Here is a 23749-nt window from a genome sequence, read left to right as displayed (position 1 = left end):
TGTATCAGGGCAGAAATTAGACACTGAAGAGACCTGCAAACAGAAGCCAAATAAACAAAGGGAACCGCTTTAGAAGTGACAGGTGTAACAGATTAAAATCCCTGTAGTTAACACCAATACACTGGAAGGGGCCTATAGATATTGAGAAGTGTAAGCTGAAACAAGCAGCTAACTGAAACTAAACCGAACCCACACTGCCCACAACAGCTCCAGAGAAATTCATAGATACATGTTTACTATTATTTTTTTAATTAATTTTTTTCCTTTTTAATTTTTTTTTCTTTTACTTTTTAAAAGTCCTCTATTACTCCTTAATTTTCATTTTCATAATCCACTATAAGCTTGCAAAAAAAAAAGACCCTATTTTTAAAGCAAACTTCATATATATTTCTTAAATTTTTTTGTGTTTTTATTTTTAATATTGTATTTTTAAGAGTCTAACCCCTATTCTAGATTCTTAATCTTTGTTTTTTAGTATTTGATATCAATTTTGGACATTTAAGAATCCAATATTCAGTACCCATTTTTACTCAGGAGTGTGATGATTACTCTTTCCCCCTTTTGACACTCCTTTTTCTCCCCCGGATCACCTCTATTTCCTCCCTCCCCCTTCTCTTCTCAATCCAATTCTGTGAATCTCTGTGGGTGTTCTGGGCTACGGAGAACACTTAGGGAACAGAGTACTACATAGATCTGTCTCTCTCCTCTCGAGTCCCCCCTTTTCTCCTCCTGCTCATCTCTATCTCCTTCCTCCCTCTCCTCTTCTTCATGTAACTCTGTTAACCTCTCTGGGTGTCCCTCACTGTGGAGAATCTTTTCACCATTAACCTAGAAGTTTTATTATCAGTGCTGTATAGTTGGAGAAGTCTTGAGGCTACTGGAAGAATAAGACTGAAATCCAGAGGCAGGAGACTTAAGCCCAAAACCTGAGAACACCAGAGAACTCCTGACTACAGGGAACATTAAGTAATAAGAGATCATCCAAAAGCCTCCATACCTATACTGAAACCAACCACCACCCAAAAGCCAGTAAGTACCAGAGCAAGACTTACCACACAAATTCTCCAGCAACGCAGGAAAATAGCCCTGAGCATCAACATACAGGCTGCCCAAAGTCACACCAAACACATAGACCCATCTGAAAACTTACTACTGGACACTCCATTGCACTCCAGAGAGAAGAAATCTAGCTCCACCCACCAGAACACCAACGCAAGCTTCCTTAACCAGGAAACCTTGACAAACAATCATCCAGCCCCACCCACTGGGAGAAACCTCCACAATAAAAAGGAACCACAGACCACCAGAATACAGAAAGGCCACCCCAAAAAGCAATCTAACCAAGATGAAAAGGCAGAGAAATACCCAGCATGTAAAGGAACATGAAAAATGCCCACCAAGCCAAACAAAAAAGGAGGAGATAGGGAATCTACCTGAAAAAGAATTTAGAATAATGATAACGATCCAAAATCTTGAAAACAAAATGGAGTTACAGATAAATAGCCTGTAGATGGGATCGAGAAGATGCAAGAAAGGTTTACCAAAGGCCTAGAAGAAATAAAAAAGAGTCAATATATAATGAATAATGCAATAAATGAGATCAAAAACACTCTTGAGGGAACCAACAGTAGAATAACAGAGGCAGAAGATAGGATAAGTGAGGTAGAAGATAAAATGGTGGAAATAAATGAAACAGAGAGGAAAAAAGAAAAAAGGATCAAAAGAAATGAGGACAACCTCAGGGACCTCTGGGACAATGTGAAATGCCACAACATTTGAACCATAGGAGTCCCAGAAGAAGAAGACAAAAAGAAAGGCCATGAGAAAATACTCGAGGAGATAATAGCTGAAAACTTCCCTAAAATGGGGAAGGAAATAGGCACATGGGTTCAAGAAACCCAGAGAGTCCCACACAGGATAAACCCAAGGTGAAACACCCAAGACACATATTAATCAAATTAACAAAGATCAAACACAAAGAATAAATATTAAAAGCAGCAAGGGAGAAACAACAAATAACACACAAAGGGATTCCCATAAGGATAACAGCTGATCTATCAATAGAAACTCTTCAGACCAGAAGGGAATGGCAGGACACACTTCAGGTAATGAAAGAGAATAACCTACAACCTAGAGATAACTGTACCTAGCAAGGATCTCATTCAGATATGAAGGAGAATTCTAAAGCTTTACAGACAAGCAAAAGCTGATTGAATTCCGCACCACCAAACCAGCTCTTCAACAAATGCTAAAGGATCTTCTCTAGACAGGAAACACAGAAATGTTGTATAAATGTGAACCCAAAACAACAAAGTAAATGGCAACGGGACCATATCTATCAATAATTACCTTAAATGTAAATGGGTTGAATGCCCCAACCAAAAGACAAAGACTGACTGAATGGATACAAAAGCAAGACCCCTATATATGCTGTCTACAAGAGACCCACCTCAAAACAAGGGACACATACAGACTGAAAGTGAAAGGCTGGAAAAAAACATTTCACACAAACGGAGATCGAAAGAAAGCAGGAGTTGCAATACCCATATCAGACAAAATAGACTTTCAAATAAAGGCTGTGAAAAGAGACAAAGAAGGACATTACATAATGATCAAAGGATCAATCCAAGAAGAATATATAACAATTATAAATATATATGCACCCAACATAGGAGCACCACAAAATGTAAGGAAACTGCTAACAAGAATGAAAGGGGATATTAACAATAACACAATAATATTGGGAGACTTAATACCCCACTCACACCTATGGATAGATCAACTAAACAGAAAATTAACAAGGAAACACAACCTTTAAATGACACAATGGTCCAGCTAGACATAATTGGATGTTTCACCCCAAAACAATCAATTTCACCTTTTTCTCAAGTGCACACGGAAACTTCTCCAGAATAGATCACATCCTGGGCCATAAATCTAGCCTTATAAATTTTTAAAAAAATTGAAATCATTCCAGTCATCTTTTCTGACCACAATGCAGTAAGATTAGATCTCAATTACAGGGAAAAAAACTATTAACAATTCCAACATATGGAGGCTAAATAACACGCTTCTAAATAACCAACAAATCATAGAAGAAATCAAAATATGCATAGAAACAAATGAAAATGAAAACACAACAACCAAAAACCTATGGGACACTGTAAAAGCAGTGCTAAGGGAAAGGTTCATAGCAATACAGGCTTACCTCAAGAAATAAGAAAAAAGTCAAATAAACAACCTAACTCTACACCTAAAGCAATTAGAGAAGGAAGAAATGAAGAACCCCAGGGTTAGTAGAAGGAAAGAAATCTTAAAAATGAGGGCAGAAATAAATGCAAAAGAAACAAAAGAGACCATAGCAAAAATCAATAAAACCAAAAGCTGGTTCTTTGAGAAGGTAAATAAAATTGAAAAACCCTTAGCCAGACTCATCAAGAAACAAAGGGAGAAGAACCAAATCAACAAAATTAGAAATGAAAATGGAGAGATCACAACAGACAACTCTGAAATACAAAGGATCATAAGAGACTATTACCAGCAGCTCTATGCCAATAAAATGGACCACTTGGAAGAAATGGACAAATTCTTAGAAAAGTATAACTTTCCAAAACTGAACCAGGAAGAAATAGAAGATCTTAACAGACCCATCACAAGCATGGAAATCAAAACTGTAATCAGTTATCTTCCAGCAAACAAAAGCCCAGGACCAGATGGCTTCACAGCTGGATTCTACCAAAAATTTAGAGAAGAGCTAACACCTATCTTACTCAAACTCTTCCAGAAAATTGCAGAAGAAGGTAAACTTCCAAACTCATTCTATGAGGCCACCATCACCCCAATTCCAAAACCAGACAAAGATGCCACAAGAAAAGAAAACTACAGGCCAATATCACTGATGAACATAGATGCAAAAATCCTTAACAAAATTCTAGCAAACAGAATCCAACAACATATTAAAAACATCATACATCATGACCAAGTGGGTTTTATCCCAGGAATGCAAGGATTCTTTGACATCTGCAAATCAATCAATGTAATAAACCACATTAACAAATTGAAAGATAAAAACCATATGATTATCTCAATAGATGCAGAAAAAGCCTTTGACAAAATTCAACATCCATTTATGATAAAACTCTCCAGAAAGCAGGAATAGAAGGAACATACCTCAACATAATAAAAGCTATATATGACAAACCCACAGCAAGCATTACCCTCAATGGTGAAAAATTGAAAGCATTTCCCCTAAAATCAGGAACAAGACAAGGGTGCCCACTCTCACCACTACTATTCAACATAGTTTTGGAAGTGTTGGCCACAGCAATCAGAGCAGAAAAAGAAATAAAAGGAATTCAGATAGGAAAGGAAGAAGTGAAACTCTCACTGTTTGCAGATGACATGATCCTCTACATAGAAAACCCTAAAGACATTACCAGAAAATTACTAGAGCTAATCAATGAATATAGTAAAGTTGCAGGATATAAAATTAACACACAGAAATCCCTTGCATTCCTATACACTTACAATGAGAAAACAGAAAGAGAAATTAAGGAAACAATACCATTCACCATTGCAACAAAAAGAATAAAATACTTAGGAATAAATCTACCTAAAGAAACAAAAGATCTATACATAGAAAATTATAAAACACTGATGAAATAAATCAAAGAGGACACAAATAGATGGAGAAATATACCATGTGCAGGGATTGGAAGAATCAATATTGTGAAAATGAGTATACTACCAAAGCAATCTATAGATTCAATGCAATCCTTATCAAGCTACCAACGGTATTCTTCACAGAACTAGAACAAATAATTTCACAATTTGTATGGAAACACAAAAAACCTCGAATAGCCAAAGCAATCTTGAGAAAGAAGAATGGAACTGGAGGAATCAACCTGCCTGACTTCAGGCTCTACTACAAAGCTACAGTCCTCAAGACAGTATGGTACTGGCACAAAAACAGAAATATAGATCAATGGAACAGAATAGAAAGCCCAGAGATAAATCCACATACCTATGGACACCTTATCTTCAACAAAGGAGGCAAGGATACACAATGGAAAAAAGACAACCTCTTTAACAAGTGGTGCTGGGAAAACTGGTCAACCACTTGTAAAAGAATGAACCTAGAACACTTTCTAACACCATACACAAAAATAAACTCAAAATGGATTAAAGATCTAAACATAAGACCAGAAACTATAAAACTCCTAGAGGAGAACATAGGCAAAACACTCTCTGACATAAATCACAGCAGGATCCTCTATGACCCACCTCCCAGAATATTGGAAATAAAAGCAAGAATAAACAAATGGGACCTAATGAAACTTAAAAGCTTTTGCACAACGAAGGAAACTATAAGCAAGGTGAAAAGACAGCCTTCAGAATGGGAGAAAATAATAGCAAACGAAGAAACAGACAAAGGATTAATCTCAAAAATATACAAGCAACTCCTGTAGCTCAACTCCAGAAAAATAAATGACCCAATCAAAAAATGGGCCAAAGATCTAAACAGACATTTCTCCAAAGAAGACATACAGATGGCTAACGAACACATGAAAAGATGCTCAACATCACTCATTATCAGAGAAATGCAAATCAAAACTACAATGAGGTACCATTACACGCCAGTCAGGATGGCTGCTATCCAAGTCTACAAGCAATAAATGCTGGAGATGGTGTGGAGAAAAGGAACCCTCTCACACTGTTGGTGGGAATGCAAACTAGTACAGCCACTATGGACGACAGTGTGGAGATTCCTTAGAAAACTGGAAATAGAACTGCCATATGACCCAGCAATCCCACTTCTGGGCATACACACCGAGTAAACCAGAATTGAAAGAGACACGTGTACCCCAATGTTCATCGCAGCACTGTTTAGAATAGCCAGGACATGAAAGCAACCTAGATGCCCATCAGCAGAATAATGGATAAGAAAGCTGTGGTACATATTTGCAATGGAATATTACTCAGCCATTAAAAAGAATACATTTGAATAGTTCTAATGAGATGGATGAAGCTGGAGCCCATTATACAGAGTGAAGTAAGCCAGAAAGGTAAACACCAATACAGTATACTAATGCATGTATATTGAATTTAGAAAGATGGTAAAGATAACCCTATATGCAAGACTGAAAAAGAGACACAGATGTATAGAACAGACTTTTGGACTCTATGGGAGAAGGCGAGGGTGGGATGATCTGAGAGAACAGCATCAAAACATGTATATTATCAAGTGTTAAACAGATCGCCAGTCCAGGTTGGATGCATGAGACAAGTGCTCGGGGCTGGTGCATTGGGATGACCCAGAGGGATGGGATGGGGAGGGAGGTGGGAGGGGGGTTCAGGATGGGGAACACATGTACACCCATGGCTGATTCATGTCAATGTATGGCAAAAACCACTACAATATTGTAAAGTAATTAGCCTCCAATTAATACAAATAATTGAAAAAAAAAGTATGAAGGAAATGTTATCCTCCTACTTAAATTTTTCTCATTTGAAGATGACATCACATCCTTAAAGAAACTCAGTGTGGCATGGCAGGCAAAGCCCTAAGCTAGGAGTGAAGATCTAGATTCTAGTTTTGTGAACTTGAGCAAATCACAGTCTTTTTAGAACTGAATTTCCTCTTTCATAAATATGAATTATGCATTATGTATAAGTGATTAGGTTTAGGAATGTAGCTATACTTTAAATATGAAATGGCCTCTATTTTCATGGAAATTCCATTCCAGATGGGTGTGATATTCTTACTGGATAGTCTCTAAATTCTCTTTTATTTAAAAAATTTTATGATGGTAATGTTGTTTCAGATTGCCAAGAAAGGACACAGGACATGTAGCAATTGTACATTAAGTATGAAATTAGAAAAGGAGAGAATAAACAAACTCATGCACACAGAAGGGCTCAATTCAAAATTGTTTACATAATCATTTTACTAAGAAGTCTAACAATGTGTTTTGAATTTATAGTTTAGCAGATGTTTTTCCAATATTTAATATTTCTGCCTGTTTTATTTAAATTTTTTAATTTATTTTTCTTTAACAAACTCTAAGAGGATATCTTTTTATAAATGAAAATAAGCCCTTTTAAATTGACAGATTACATAGGCAGCAAGAACATTTTATTAGCTAAATTCATAGCTCTTCTAAGTAGTTACATAATAAAAATAAATGGCTTAAGGCTAACATTTTCAAAGTGATGAGTGGGTAGCTGAAAAACTAAGTCTGAGTGGGAAAGACGAAAATTCCTACATCATTTGAAATGCTACCTAAACCCAAATGTATACTGTTGTAAAATCTATGACACTTTATGCAAAGCACTTTCACATTCATCATTTCATTTGAACTTCACAAGATCGAGACCAGCAGAATTTGAAACAAGAGAAAATGAATAAATAAATAAACTCTATCCTTCCTTGTAAATAATTAGTATTAAGGCTCTATTCATTCCCCAGTATGGTCTGGCTGCTAGTCTTCAACACCACTGCAACACTAGATGTGCGTTTTCTCTCTCTTGTTTCCATCCTAACTACCAAATCAACAACAGCACTTTCTGGTAATGCCTATCACCTTTCTTTTTTTCCAGTTCGAGTTAGGAATATGGAAGTAAGAATACAACTGGGAAGGTTGACATAATTTGAGTGGGAGTTAGTGTGATCCTTTAAATTTAGTTCTGTTTTACACCAGTCTTTATAAATGTGAGTGTGTGTCTGCACTCATGTGTGCTTTGTGCATTGAACCCAAATATGCAGTTTTAAAATATCTTCTCAAGCACACATTATCTGATCAACCTTTAATAGTTACCATTGGCTTGGCCATAAAGTTTGTTCAGATTTTTCTATAACATCTTATGGAAAAAGCTGAAAAAACTTTTTGGCCAACCCAATACATGTTCAGAAGAAGAAACATTCTGCTCATACTCTATTCACAGGGTCTATTTGCCTTGATTTATGCTGGGGTCCAAAAAATAATTCAAAGAACAGGAAAAAGGAGAGGAGGATGGCCAGAACTTCTAGTTCAGAAGTAATTTAATAAATTTTTAATTGCAAAATGGCATTGCTTCAAAGCAGTACTTAATGTCCTTATATGTCATAAGAATTCTGGAAAACAAAAAACTAGAGTACTTTAGAATACCTATTTTTTTAGCCATGGTCTAGAGTGTCATTTTGATAATTTGGCAAGCTGTTAAAGTGAAAAATGGTAATATTAGAAATAGGCATAGTAATATTTTCACTTTTTCCTAATTTCAGATACATGGAATTGAACTTGACTGTTCTGTTTAGGAAGACAGGTAATAAATGTAAAAAGTTTAGCCTGTTTGTAATTATCATTCTTTTCTCCTTTATTGACAAGTGCTCAAGATTTTTTAATCACCATAAAGTCCATTGTGATTTATTATTAGTGAATGATTATTGTCTTAGCTCTTCAGTTTTTAAAATCTCCAAGTCTTTTGGTGTTTTAAAATATAAGGCCTTATTCTGTCATTAGGAAGCTGGTGACTGAAAAATAGAATGTTTAACTCTGTCCAATATACTGTCTCATTGTGTCATGGTTAAAGTACCAGTAAGTGCTTCATTGTTCTCTAGGGCTGAATATCTTCTGTACTTAAATGAGGATTGCCTTCCAAGGAAAAGACAAAAGTAATCAATTTTCATTAAGATATTATACACTGGTAGTTTTTCCAGATGACTTAGCCTTAAGTATCAGCTTATCAAAAATATTTTTGAATCTGTTCCTGCCTTTCCTGTTGGCCTTCATCAATTTTTTCTAGACTATTCTAATGGTCTCCACATAGTTCTCCCTGCCTCTGGACTCTTTTACTTGCTCCAATTCTTCTCAGTATTGCCACTATAACTTAACTCCATATGAGATATGATCATGTTATCCATCAGTTCAAGTAATCTATATTGACCACAGAATAAAGTGCAAACTCTTTAGTCCTTCACAAAATTCCCACAGCCTAGTTCTCATTTCTACCATCAATAGTGGCCCTACAAACACACAACAAATGCACACATGTACACCTTTAATACAAATCATAATATATCTCTTGAATGTTTCAGGGAATTTTACTAGCCAAAGCCTTTATTATTACAGAGAGGAATTCAAATAAAACTGCTTGGTATTTTAATTAAATTAAGGAGTTCAAACACTGAGGAAGATTTTAAGTAAGCAAATCTCCATTTTCTAGCCCTTGAATTTCATACTCACCCACTCAGACCACCTGTTATCTGACTAGTTTTTAGGTCAAAAGCAGATAATTCCAGAGCAGACTTTTGACGGTTTTCTAAGGATTAGAAAAACTTCATATAGAGCATATTCATTCTGATCTAAAAGTAAAAGAAAAAAAAAAATAGCAAGGAAGCAAACAACCAAAAACCAGAGTATCATAGGGCAGTAATAACAAATTATTTAAGCCCTTTTTTGGGGAGATGTGATCTTCCACGTTTCTCTTTAAAAACTCTCATGAGTAACTCTTTCAGCAATTAATAAATTCTCATGAAAGAAAAAAAAATCTATATTGCAATTCAAAAGTTGTCACACCTGTAGATCACAATGAATTTTGTTCACAAATGATTTCATAGTGGTGATTTTTTTCAATGTGCATAAAAATGGAAATATTTTTGCATTTTAAAGCTTAGATTATCTTTTTATCTTCCTTTTCAAAAATGGGTCTTTTCTTTCCTCAGAAAGCAGAAGTGGAACACATTTCTAATTTTAGCATGAAATAATGGCTGTGGACAATTGAAGGTGATTATATCACAAGGTTAAGGAGAATTCCGAATGTTAGAGAGGGAGCTGTTTTGCTTAATCATTTTGCTAGATTAATCCATTTCATTTATATGGATTTCTTGCCTAATATATCTTAGGCATCCACAGAAAAAACTTATGACTGCAGGCAAATGATTTTCAGAGTTAATATTTACCTATTCACTGTTAGATCTGGTTATCAAACACCCTTTAAACACTTTAAAAAATCTCTCAACATTACAATAATTCTTCATATTTTTGACAATTTTATTCCTTTGGATTTTTGTTCAGCGAAATGATCAAGATGTCAGGGTTTAAACTATTTTTAAGTCTGGCATCTTGGGATGCTACAGCAACTATTTCAGGTCATTATATATTACTTGATGACTCATTATTTCACTGTACTGCAACAAACTCAAGGGAATAAAAGGAATAATCTTAAGTACCAAAAGTCCTTAAACTGAAACTGTCAAGGAGAAAACAAAATAACCTTTCAACAAGCACATGTTAAACTAAGTACAACACATTAAGAGAAAATTAGACTATTCCAAGGGTCCCTTTCTACCCTTGAGCCTATAAATAAAGGTTGGTTACCATTTTGGTATTCCTTGGAATTCTTCCACTGACGTAAATGACAGATTAGATATTTGAATAAAAACCAGAAGACTCATGCATTTTAGAAGGATGTACAAACACAAACATTGAAACTAAAAAAACAAAAAGGATTTAATGACAACTTGTACTGCCAGACACTTCCAACTAAAGAAAGTCAAAAATTTTTTAGGTTAATTTGTCTAATATTTACAAGAAGGAATATGTTTGTACCTATATCACATGTATACAACCTTTTAAACTGGCTAACAACAGACATATTAAGTAATCCAGAAAATCTGCTACTGAATATGCAAACTCACATTATAAGTTTTTCTCATAATTATGCCACTAGATTATTTATAATACATCTATGTTGAGGAAAATATTAATGTAATATTTAGAAAGCCACTAGTTTGCTTGTTTCATAGACACAAAGTAGGAGCAACAGGCAGCAATGAGCACAGTGCCTCCTATATTTACTTGTAATCAGACTAACCATAGTTCCATATTTCTCTAAAGTTTAGATAAACATGATTTGACACTCAGGTCCATGGTGAACCGAGTATGAAATTGTGATATGGGATCTAATATCTATCACATTCTTAGACCACAGTAATGAATAGAGTATCAAGAAGACTACCTGGTAGAGAGCAGAATTTAAAGTTAGAAACCATAGGTTCTAGAACCACCACTGCTTTTAATACACATTTGACTTAGGCAAACACTCCATTATAACTTAATCACACATCTGTTAAGCAGATCTATATACTTGAAAAGATTATTGGGGGCTCAAATGAAATAACAGATGTAATTTTTAAGGTTAAGACTATGTAGTATAAAGTATCTTTTATTGTGCTATACGTTTTGACTAAAGAACATTGATCAGCCTCAAAAACTTACCACGAATATATTATTTCAAATTTTTCGATTTAAGAAAATATGAGTAGAAACATAATGAGAAACCTGTTTGAAATGAGAAAGTAGATAAGGAAAAGGGGTGCCAGAAGATACATTTTTGCTTTTTTTCTTGCCTCCTGCAGATATAGAGAAAAACGAATTCTTAAAAATGTCTCACTTTTTTAAAAGTCATTACTGTGAGTTCAGCAGTTTCCCTAAAAAGTTTGTTGTTTAACATGAGAAATGCTAGTCTTTGAAGAGTTTCAAATTCTAAATGTTGCCATAGAAAAACAGCTTAAGACACTGGATAGAAAAAACCATCCCCCCCCCCCCCATAAGGATTTTCTTAGGAGAATATCTTGGTAAAACTAGACTATGAAATAGGTGGAAAGATATGGCATGAAGCTCTTTGCTGGGTTGTCATTGCAGAGCCTGGACCTTGTTAAACCACAAATACTTTTGTTCGTGTGTTTAAAAGATGTCCCCGCACTGCTCTGCAAAACTATTGTCAGGAAAAACATACATATATAGCATGTGAAATTTAAGAAACAAAAGAGAAAGAATCTAAAGATTCCAAGTTATTTTAACATTCATACAGAATGACTTTTAAACTTCTACATATTTTCACATAGATGAAATAGAAAAGGTATCATTTTATAGCCATATTTTTGCTACTTAATATTGAGATTTTATGTAGAAAATAAAACCTCATATTTTCATATGATGCTGGACAGTCTGTAATAAGAATAGTAAAATTCAAGAATACCAAATGCCAAACGATGAATACCTTTCTCCTTTTCTGAACTTATTTGCATGCCTTCCATTAAGGATGGAAATCCTGAGAAGAGACAGTGGTTGAGGGGCTTTCTTGAGTTTATATGAAGGAAAAGTTGAGTTGTAACATCCTAGATTTCTTAACCTTACTTTCAAAGTCTTGGTTTGTTTACTTTAATATCATATATGTCTTTTTTTTTTACAGTCCAAAGGTCTTGAAAACATGGACTGCTTCATGAATCTGTGTGTCATTCTTATACAGGGGCCATGCTAATTGTCTCTATATCATGCCAATTTTAGTATATGTGCTGCTGAAGTGAGCACTCATATTTGTCAATTTTATCAATCCATATATTTTCCATCAAATCTATTAAATATAGTCATAGGAACATAAAGATACAAATGAAGTTTAAAATAAAAATTGTAATAATTTAGTGAAATAATTTACTTCTTAGTATTTTTGTTTTCTTGCAATTTATCATTTAATATAACGTTTACTGCAAACTGAAGTTAATTCCTAATTCATTCAGATCACTAAAGTGAGATTCAGTGAATTATTACTTTAGGCCAATTATAGTTCTTTGGCAATCTTAAGAGTTAATATAGCTTTTCAAGTTTGTCTACTTGACAGCTAGGGAAGAGCTTTTGCCCTGAAAATATCTGGCTCACTAATAAAGAATCATCCCTGATATCTCAGTTGTTAATGAATCTGCCTGCAATGCAGGAGACCCTAGTTCCATTCCTGGCTCAGGAAGATCCACTGGAGAAGGGATAGACAACCCATTCTAGTATTCTTGGGCTTCTCTTGTGGCTCAGCTGGTAAAGAATCTGCCTGTAATGTGGGAGACCTGGGTTCAATCCCTGGGTTGGGAAAAGCCTCTGGAGAAGGAAAAGGCTACCCACTTCAGTATTCTGCCTGAAGAATTCCATGGAATACATTCCAAGAGTCGGACACGACTGAGCAACTTGCACTTCACTTCAATAGAGAATCATAGAATTTTTAAAGCCCAATTACACACGGGGAATTAGCACTTTAACTAACTCCTGATGATCTTAAGGATGCAATCAGATAAATCTCCTGATCCATATTAATCTTGTAATAGTTAAGTGAAGATAACCTTCCTTCATCGCTATGCTGTTCATGTTTCATTTAATAATGAAAATTTAAGGCAGGAAACGCCAAACAATCCAGTTAAGAACAGCAAATTGTAACACAGTTCAATAATCTCAATTCCAGCATATTAAATTTAATATATATGTGTACATATGGCTGCTGAGTTTTCCAAAGTCATATTCGAAAATCCACAGAATATGTATGAATGTGTTAGTTGGTCAGTTGTGTCTGATTCTTTGCGGCTCCGTGGACTATATAGCCCTCCAGTCTCCTCTGTCCATGGGATTTCCCAGACAAAAATACTGGAATGGGTTGCCATTTCCTCCTCCAGGGGATCTTCCCGACCCAGTGATCAAATCTGGGTCTCCTATATTGCAGGAAGATTCTTTACCATCTGGGCCACATGTCAATGTCTCAATTTGAGGCTGTCTGTACATGTTTGAATACTCTTTTTTGTTGTAGTTGTACAGACAAATTAAAGTCATTTTAGTAAAATTCTTTGCATAACATCTAAGTTCATGTTGAGTTATTTTTATTTCATTTTGTTAGGTTCTCATTAATTATTTATTCTATACATAGTACGTGTCAATCCCAATCAAACTCTTGGTATCCATATGTTTCTTCTCTAAGTCTGAATATTCTTAATGTATATATTACCTGTAACTATTTAAAACTATGTATGTAATTATATTCATTTAATCTTTGTATCAAAGCTGTTATCCCCATTTTAAAGGTGAGAAATATTTCATTTTATAGAAAAGCTAAATTGCCTAAGTTCACATAGCTAGCATATTTAAAAATTATATTGTATAAATAAATGCTTATGTGTGACATTATTTAATCCAAAATATAAAATGGAATTGAAAATTTTAAGTGATTTTATCCAAGTGATGTGAAATATTATTTTACAGAATATTTGGAATAAACTTTAATTCTGTAGTCCAAGTTACTTTACTTTTCAGAGTTAACACTTCTCTCTTAGAAAGGTAAATGCTCTTGATGAGTTTTTTTCTTACTTGTTTCTTCTTTGCCTATGTCTAACAGAATCCTGACAATTAGGGTACATATTTATGTACATTAGTAGTGACCTTTTTCATTTCTGAACTTTATAATGGAAAAGATAAATGTTTGGGTACCGTCATCACTCACTTTCTATGAACAGACTCTATGACAAGTGCATATCAGTCTCATTGCCAAGTATGTTGTAGGTGAATGCAACTGTCTATGTAGATCTTCCTCGACTTACAATGGGGTCATGTCCCCAAACACATTGTAAGTTGAAAATATTGTAAGTCAAAAATGCATTTAATACACCTAACCTACTAGTACACTTAACCATAGCTTAGCCTAGCCTACTATAAACTTGCTCAGAACAAATACATTAGCCTGCAATGGGTAAAATCATCTAACACAAAGCCTATTTTATAATAAAGTGCTTAATATCTCATGTAACTTACTACTGTACTGAAAGTGAAAAACAGACTGGTTGTAAGCATATCAGTTGTTTATGCTTGTGATCATGGGTAATGGCTGAATGGGAGCTGACTCTTGCTCAGCATCAAGAGAGGGTAACACACTATATACTGCTAGCCCTGCTGCGGCTGCTGCTAAGTCGCTTCAGTCCTGTCCGACTCTGTGGGACCCCATAGACGGCAGCCCACCAGGCTTCCCCATCCCTGGGATTCTCCAGACAAGAATACCAGAGTGGGTTGCCATTTCCTCCTCCAATGCATGAAAGTGAAAAGTGAAAGTGAAGTCGCTTAGACGTGTCCGACTCGTAGCGACCCCATGAACTACAGCCCACCAGGTTCCTCCGTCCATGGGATTTTCCAGGCAAGAGTACTGGAGTGGGGTACCATTGCCTTTTCCGATACTGCTAGCCCAGGAAAAGGTAAAAACTCAAAATTTGAACTATGGTTTCTATTGAATTCCAGTTGCTTCTGTACCATTGGTAAAGTTGAAAAAAATCATTAAGTTGGAGGACTGTCTGTATTTTTAAAGAAGAGATGGTAATGGTATCTGAATTTTTTTTTTTACTTTGCAGTGAACTGCCAACTATGAAGAATGGTAATGCCTGAGCCCGATACTGTGTGTGCCAAATTCTTAAAAATATGGTCTCTCTCAATAATGTCAATGAGTAACATTTAATAATTCAAATGATCAAAAAAAATATTCTAAAAGTTTTATGGTATTTCAAAATAACTACACAGTAAGGAATATGACATATTTTCTAAGCCATCATAGACCAACTTAACGACTACAACAATAAACACCATATTGTTGTACAATGTCAATCATGATGGAAATGTAAAAATAACTAAATTAACAGTTAAAGCAAATGTCAAATCTAAAGCAGTCTATGCTACAAACTCAAATCTTCTGAATTTTCAGTCTATCAAATAAAAAGCACAGAAAACCTGTAACACAGAAAAATACTCATTTTAATATTTGTTTTTGAGATTAATAATAATTTTTATGTAATTTGGGGATTGGGCATCTGAGATCTGAAAACAAAGCATATAACTATAAATATATTTACATAGAATTGCTTTTGTCATTTTAATCAGATTTTCATTTAAATTGATCTTAAGTTGTTGAAATTTGTCAAAAACCATTCATACATTTTGATAAAGAAAGCATTCTAGGATTTTTTCCTTCTGTGTATACCAGTGGGCATACATGAAAACTTAAATGCATGAAAATTTAAATGTTAATCTTCAGCTTGATTCCTCCCACGGTGTGTTGAGAATTGTATAGAAACAGTTTCACAGAGTGAAAGACTTTAGATACATCCTAGTTAAAATCATTGACCAAAAAAAATCAAAGGATGTAAGTCTGATGATGAGGCTAGCCCATGGTTTACGTGGCATGCTACCATGCAAATATATGAAACCAAGCATAGATAATTCACCAAATGCATCCAGTAACTTTAAATAGGCATACATTTTAAGTCTATTCTTTATTCAGATCTGTTCTCAATTAAACTCATGCATTAATTATAAAAAAAAAAACAGACTAGTTTTGTGAAAGAAAAGAATATTTTGGTATGGAATGCATTTTATTCAGGCAAAGTGCTTAAAAAACAAACACATAGCCCACTCATAACAGCAGTCTCTGGGTTTGCTTGCAGGGGGTATTAATCATCTATCTGCCATAAATATATATACTTAATGAGAAATTTGATATATTGCATAAATTTCAATTTTGTCAATACACAGTCATTATATACAATGAATCCACACTATGAGATTAGTAAACACCATAAGGTATGTTATTGCATGCACTCAGAAGAAGAAAAATTGTCTTTTAACTGTACAACTGCTTAAGTGCTTATTTCAGGGTAAATATGCCCTGCTTTGGGCTTCCCTGGTGGCTCAGACCATCTGCCTACCTGAGTTGGGAAGATTCCCTGGAGGACGGCTTGGCAACCCTCTCCAGTATTCTTGCCTGGAGAATCCCCATGGACAGAGGAGCCTGGCGGGCTACAGTCCATGGTGTCACAAAGAGTCAGACACAACTGAGCGACTTGCACTCCTCACTTATGCCCTGCTTTGGGGCAAAAGTCAGTATGATATTTACATAGTTAATGAAGACCAAACACAAAAGAATGATTTTCTGAGCATAAAAATGGAAAACTTTATGCAGTAAATTTCTATAGGAGCTGTCTCAGCTTTTCTGTGTACAAGCTGTATGATCTTGGGTCAGTGATTTAACTTCTCTGTGATTATTTTGTTATCTTTTAAATAGGGATACTAGCAAAACTTATCATAAAAGGTTGTGGGAAGAGATAGTGGAAAATGCATGTAATGCTCTTAGAATGATGCTGAGCATACAGTAAATATACAATGAATGTGAACTGTTATCAGTGCAAAACACTCCTAGTTTGTTGCACGAAAGTATTCTTTCAACTCAGGGCTTAAAAGATAGAAATGTATGTATTCATCTATAAAATAGTTAACTATATCTTTTTGAAAGTACTACTCACAAGTAAATTCTAACTAAAAGTCTCTTTAAAAAACTGTTTGACTTGGTTCCTAGTACATAGAGGAGAAATGAAAGTTGCAAGGAAAATTTTGGAGTTCAGAGGTTCAACTAATTCATGGTCTTTAGATTAGGAGAGTCTGGAAATAACACAAGCATGTTACTTTCAACCTAAGACATTTGAAAGAAAATACCTCTTAAAACTTTAATCTTACAAATTAAGCTAAGAGCTATATTCACACATAAATAATTTCCTGATAATAAATTATTATTATGCCAAGCCCACCATTTATTTTTTTCTGTGCAAAGAAAACTTTAAAAAGAAAATATATAATCTTGTTTGGCCAATATATAATGGGAAAAGTTGAAACTTTTTTTTTTAATTGAAGTATAGTTGACTTACAATATTACAATAGTTTGAACTTGACATTCTTAATAAGTTCAGTTCAGTTAATTATTTCAATAGCATGGCTCATACTGGCTTACTTAATGATTGATTATGCTCAATTCAATGACTCATAATTCATCTGATCATCAAAATTCTAATTAATAGACCAATAGGGCTTTTAGTAATGATTTGGGCACTATTACATAAATCACCAGGGAATTAGGTTTTATGTTTTTCTACTCCAATGAGAGAGCTCTAATATGCGAAACTGCTCATCAAATTAAGGTAATGTTTCACATGCTGAGAACTCTAATTTATTACCAGGAAATTATTTATGTGTAAATATAATTCTTAGCTTAATTTGTAAGATTAAAATTTACCCTATAATTGCTATCATTTTTATCAGTTTTTACAGTGACATCTTACTTAATAAAAAGTACTTAAAAAAAGTTGAAAGGAAATGGAGTGAAAAAGGCAAAGTAGTCTTGCACTCTTGTATACCTAAAAAATTGACACAAATATAGAAAATATACCATACACACTTATTGCATAAAACAGGCATGTTGAGTTTTGACCTAAGTCATTTGAAAGAAAATATCTCTTCATGCCCTGCTATGTCATCAGTACCACTAACCTGCAAAAATTACTTGGTTAAAAAAATAGTCTGAACTATATATCATGTATATAATATGTTTTAATTGAGGTAGAAGTTACTTGTGGGGCTAAAGTATGTAACATGACTTGAAATAGCTAAATGATTCCAAAGAGGTATTGTGACTATAATCTCCCTTCCATTTTAAATATTAGATCCTTCCCAAGATTGCCAAATTCAGACTTAAATTGAAGTAAGTGGGGAAAACCACTAGACCATTCAGGTATGACCTAAATAAAATCCCTTATGATTATACAGTGGAAGTAAGAAATAGATTTAAGGGACTAGATCTGATAGAGAGATCTATAGACAGATCTGATGAACTATGGACGGAGGTTCGTGACATTGTACAGGAGACAGGGATCAAGAAAAATAAATACAGAAAAGCAAAATGGCTGTCTGAGGAGGCCCTACAAATAGCTGTGAAAAGAACAGAAATGAAAAATAAAGGAGAAAAGGAAAGATATACCCATTTGAATGCAGAGTTCCAAAGAATAGCAGGGAGAGATAAGAAAGCCTTCCTCAGTGCAAAGAAATAGAGGAAAACAATAGAATGGGAAATTCTAAAGATCTCTTCAAGAAAATTAGAGATACCAAGGTAATATTTCATGCAAAGATGGGTTCAATAAAGGACAGAAATGGTATGGACCTAACAGAAGCAGAAGATATTAAGAAGAGGTGGCAAGAATACACAGAAGAACTGTACAAAAAAGATCTTCACAACCCAGATAACCATGATGGTTATAACTCACCTAGAGCCAGACATCCTGGAGTGTGAAGTTAAGTGGGCCTTAGGAAGCATCACTACAAACAAAGCTAATGGAGATGATGGAATTCCAGTTGAGCTATTTCAAATACTAAAAGTTGATGCTGTGAAAGTGCTACACTCAATATGTCAGCAAATTTTGAAAACTCAGCAATGGCCACAGGACTGGAAAAGGTCAGTTTTCATTCCAATCCCAAAGAAAAGCAATGCCAAAAAATGCTCAAACTACCACACAATTGCACTCATCTCACACAATAGTAAAGTAATGCTCAAAATTCTCCAAGCCAGGCTTCAGCAATACGTGAACTGTGAACTTCCAGATGTCCAAGCTGGTATTAGAAAAGGCAGAGGAACCAGAGATCAAATTGCCAACATCTGCTGGATCATCGAAAAAGCAAGAGAGTTCCAGAAAAATATCTATTTCTGCTTTATTGACTATGCCAAAGGCTTTGACTGTGTGGATCACAACAAACTGTGGAAAATTCTTAAAGAGATGGGAATACCAGACAACCTGACCTGCCTCTTGAGAAATCTGTATGCAGGTCAGGAAGCAACAGTTAGAACTGGACATGGAACAACAGACTGGTTCCAAGTAGGAAAAGGCATACATCAAGGCTGATATTGTCATCCTGCTTATTTAACTTATATGCAGCGTATATCATGAGAAACGGTGGGCTGGATGAAGCACAATCTGGAATCAAGATTGCCAGGAGAAATATATAAAAAAAAAAACCTCAGATATGCAGACTTCACCACCCTTATGGCAGAAAGTGAAGAAGAACTGAAGAGCCTCTTGATGAAAGTGAAAGAGGAGAGCGAAAAAGTTGGCTTAAAGCTCAACATTCAGAAAATTAAGATCATGGCACCTGGTCCCATCACTTCATGGCAAATAGATGGCGAAACAGTGGAAACAGTGGCTGACTTTATTTTCTTGGGCTCCAAAATCACTGCAGATGGTGATTGCAGCCATGAAATTAAAAGACCCTTACTCCTTGGGAGGAAAGTTATGACCAACCTAGACAGCATATTAAAAAGCAGAGACATTACTTTGCCAACAAAAGTCCATCTAGTCAAGTCTATGGTTTTTCCAGTAGTCATGTATGGTTGTAAGAGCTGGACTATAAAGAAAACTGAGTGCAGAAGTATTGATGCTTTTGAACTGTGGTGTTGGAGAAGACTCTTGAGAGTCCCTTAGACAGCAAGGAGATCCAACCAGTCCATCCTAAAGGAGATCAGTCCTGAATGTTCATTGGAAGGACTGATGTTGAAGCTGAAACTCCAATACTTTGGCCACCTGATGCAAAGAGCTGACTTATTTGAAAAGACCCTGATGCTGGGAAAGATTGAGCTCAGGCGGAGAAGGGGGAGGACAGAGGATGAGATGATTGGATGGCATCGCCAACTCAATGGACATGATTTGGGGTAAACTCCAGGAGTTGGTGATGGACAGGGAGGCCTGGAGTGCTGCAGTTCATGGGATCACACAGAGTCGGACACAACTGAGCAACTGAACTTAACTGAAGCAGAAGGGTTATAAGAAAATCTTTATGAAATATTATAGGCAAAGAAAAATCATCCCTGGTACCTATTTTTATGATTATATTACTGTCTCAGTGGTTGTGAGATATGTAAATTGCAGCACTGGATTTAGAGTATTTGCAAGAAGGAAACATATGAAGTGCAGTTAACTTATTTTGACACATATAAAACATACTTCTATCTATGCCTTTTCAGTATCTGCATCTACCTATCATAAATGTTAATTAACTATAAATGCACATCTTTTAAATAATTATGGAATTTTGGTCCTTTAGGGGATGGTTTCCTTCACAGCATCTCTGAGAGCTAAATAATTTTTTTTTTTTAATTTAAAAATGTTTGGGTGAATTGCAAATCAGAGTACCTGTCATTTTGAATTAGGATGATTAATTTCAAGTACTGTTAAAACATGTTCACAAAGTACTGTCAAACCTACTGTGGAAGGCTCTTGTTAGGATATATTTTACTCTAAAAGGAGCACAGACTAGGCATCTATGTTAGGAGGATAAACACATTATCAGTCTGACTCTGGAAACATAAGGCAGTATCTTTTACAAAGGAAAAAATTCTGAGAAAGAAAAAAATGATAGGACTTTTTATTGAGGATATATTAAAACCCTTCCTTTATTTCCTATACTTAATAAATCTAAGGTAGTGTTTATATTCTGGATATATGCACATACTGCTCTTCATTATCAATGAAGTTCTAGTATGTCCTCTCTTCCAATTGGGCAGATATAGGTGATATTTTTTACCAAAAGAAAGTAAATTTTGCCATACATAAGAAGAAAGTATGTAAAATGAATTTAGCTAAAATTATTTGAATGCAAACATTTAAACAGTTTGTAGATTTCTAGAAATGTTTAAACACCTCATTATGTGTCATCATTGCTGTTGGTGGTGTTTAGTTGCTCAGTCATTTCCAACACTTTGTGACCCCATGGACTGTAGCCCACCAGGCTTCTCTGTCCATGGGATTTCCCAGGCAAGAATACTGGAGTGGGTTGCCATTTCCTTCTCCAGGGGGCAATATTCCCTACCCAGGGATCGAACCTGCATATCCTGCATTGGCAAATGGGTTCTTTACCACTAAGCCCCCTGGGAAGCCCTTATATATCACTACCTATCAGTAAAGGACAGGTGACTGGCTCATGATCAGGAAATACACTTTGACTTGTCCTTCTGTAGCTGCCTTGGGTCTGTGACACACATTTAGAAAGGGAGTCTGTGTGCAATCTGTGCTCACAACACTGAGAAAAGCTAATTGGGTTCAATTTAATTCCCTAGCTTCCTAGAAATTAATGGTGCATTTGACTTCAATGCCATCTAGTTCCCAGCTCCAGTTCCACTTTCAACGGCCTCAACATGTAATAAATAATATAAATTATTCTCATAAGCTTTCCAAAGTCCCGTGAAGTAGTCCTTTTTCATTTAGCTTAGACTCCTCAAAATACAAGTCAGTAAGCTTTGAGTGTTGGCTTGAGAAATTTTAAAAGTTACCTTCCCACCATAGATGCCTCGTCTTTGCTCCTGTTAGATTAATAATTCACTTGTTTATGCCAGATTACAAATAGGTTCAGTAACAGATATTTTCTAAAAAATGAAACACAGCTAAGGAAATCCTCTTCTCCAAAATTTACTTGTCTTATTCTCAGTATCTCAGGAAAACAAAGATAGAAACCAGGTATCCTTTCAGAAAGAGCAGAATTAAAGTCATGTGTAAATTATTATCTGTTTTTCTTTTTTCAGCTGCAAATAACTTTATTGTTTTCATTTGGTGCAAGGCTTGAGAGAGGGCTCCAGAGTGGTTATAAAGCTGCCTAGTGGCTGCAGAGAGGGGCTTCAGGCTGCAGCCCTGACACCAGGCGGTTGGAGGGGGGGGGGGCTTTTCAAGACTCCTGGGCTCCAGAAGCTCCTGGTTATGCTTGAGGGTGAACCTTTCAGAGAGAGATTCGCCCAGCCCAGCCAGGGGACCAGCCAGCCTGCGGAGGTTAGTCACGTGGTTGCCATTTACTTGAGTTTCAGCTACTGGCTCAGCTCACCGCCCCCAACACAACTTAGGCAGCCTACGGGGGTGGGGGAATGGGGCCGATCAGGTGGTCGTAATCTACTTCATGAGTTTCACCTGCTCGTCCAGGAGGCGCCTCTCCAGGAAGTCACAGGGATGGAGGTCTGCGCGGGCAGAACCCAGGGCATGCAGGTCCACAGGGCCAGGCTCAGGTTCTTCATGAGAATGGCGGCTTACATAGCATCTTGGGTCATATCCCACTCATCCTGGGACACCTTCTGTGCCTTCTGGAAGATGACGCTGACACCGCGCTGGTTTTGTATCTTCAAGAGACGCTGGGTGCCCTTGTGCTTCTCCTTGGCCAGTTCGCAGAAAAGTGGCCCACACTGTCCAGAGCCACATCCTCTGTGGTGGAAATAGCAGCCCAGAGAGAGAGAGGTGTAGGGGGACCCAGATGTTGATGGCAGCCTCCAGCTCAGTGTAATAATTCTGAGGAGTCTGGGAGCTTAATGGTTAACCAGGTGATAAAGGCGTTAAGCTCAAAAAATGGTGTTGGCTGGTCCTGGGGCCCAAGGATGTCTGAGTGGCTGCTGATTCGAGGTTGGAACTTGAAAAAATATCGGAGGGTTGTGGGAGGCTGGAGCAAGGGTCGTCTCTGGTTCTCTAACATGCAAACACTATTGAACCAAGAGACAGATCCACAGGACCTGCCCCTCCCCTCCCCTGCCCCCCATGCACTGCTATAATAAATATTTTATTGTTCCCTAGAGATCTTTCTTGTTGAAAAGCAACACATTCTATAAACGATAGTATTATTTTCAGATTATCTCCTAATCTACTATTTGGAATTGTTGCTTACAACCACAAATCAAAAACATACAGTAGATTCACAAAAAACAGAAAGAACATAAGTATAACAGAATTGTTGCTTACAGGTTGGAATATATTAAGCTCCCCAGAATGTGACATTATGTTTTCCTCTATTTATTCAGTAGAGCCCAAAGTCGACTTAAAACTCAAAAACAAATGATTAATAGTTCAGTGATTCCATAAATTATAAAATTGTACAACTGTTCAATTTCATGTTTATATAGTGATAGCAAGTAATGATTGAGGTAACTAGCAAGGATCTTGGGAGAAGGCAATGGCACCCCACTCCAGTACTCTTGCCTGGAGAATCCTATGGACGGAGGAGCCTGGTAGGCTACAGTCCATGGGGTCGCTACAAGTCGGACACAACTGAGCGACTTCACTTTCGCTTTTCACTTCCAT

General features: G+C 36.0%; 1 protein-coding gene and 1 non-coding gene across 4 annotated transcripts in view; both read right to left on the bottom strand.

The window, feature by feature from the left end:
• HTR2C (5-hydroxytryptamine receptor 2C) overlaps positions 1-23749 on the bottom strand; it is a 329358-nt gene that overhangs the window by 224505 nt on the left and 81104 nt on the right. The window lies entirely within an intron of this gene.
• On the bottom strand, positions 12247-12353 carry LOC122691029. The gene has a single exon (XR_006340279.1). It is a non-coding gene; the product is annotated as a U6 spliceosomal RNA (small nuclear RNA).

This window comes from Cervus elaphus, chromosome X (genome assembly GCF_910594005.1).
Source record: "Cervus elaphus chromosome X, mCerEla1.1, whole genome shotgun sequence".
NCBI classification, from domain to species: domain Eukaryota; kingdom Metazoa; phylum Chordata; class Mammalia; order Artiodactyla; family Cervidae; genus Cervus; species Cervus elaphus.
Note: the sequence above shows the minus strand (reverse complement) of the source record. Positions and strands in the feature narration are given on the sequence as shown.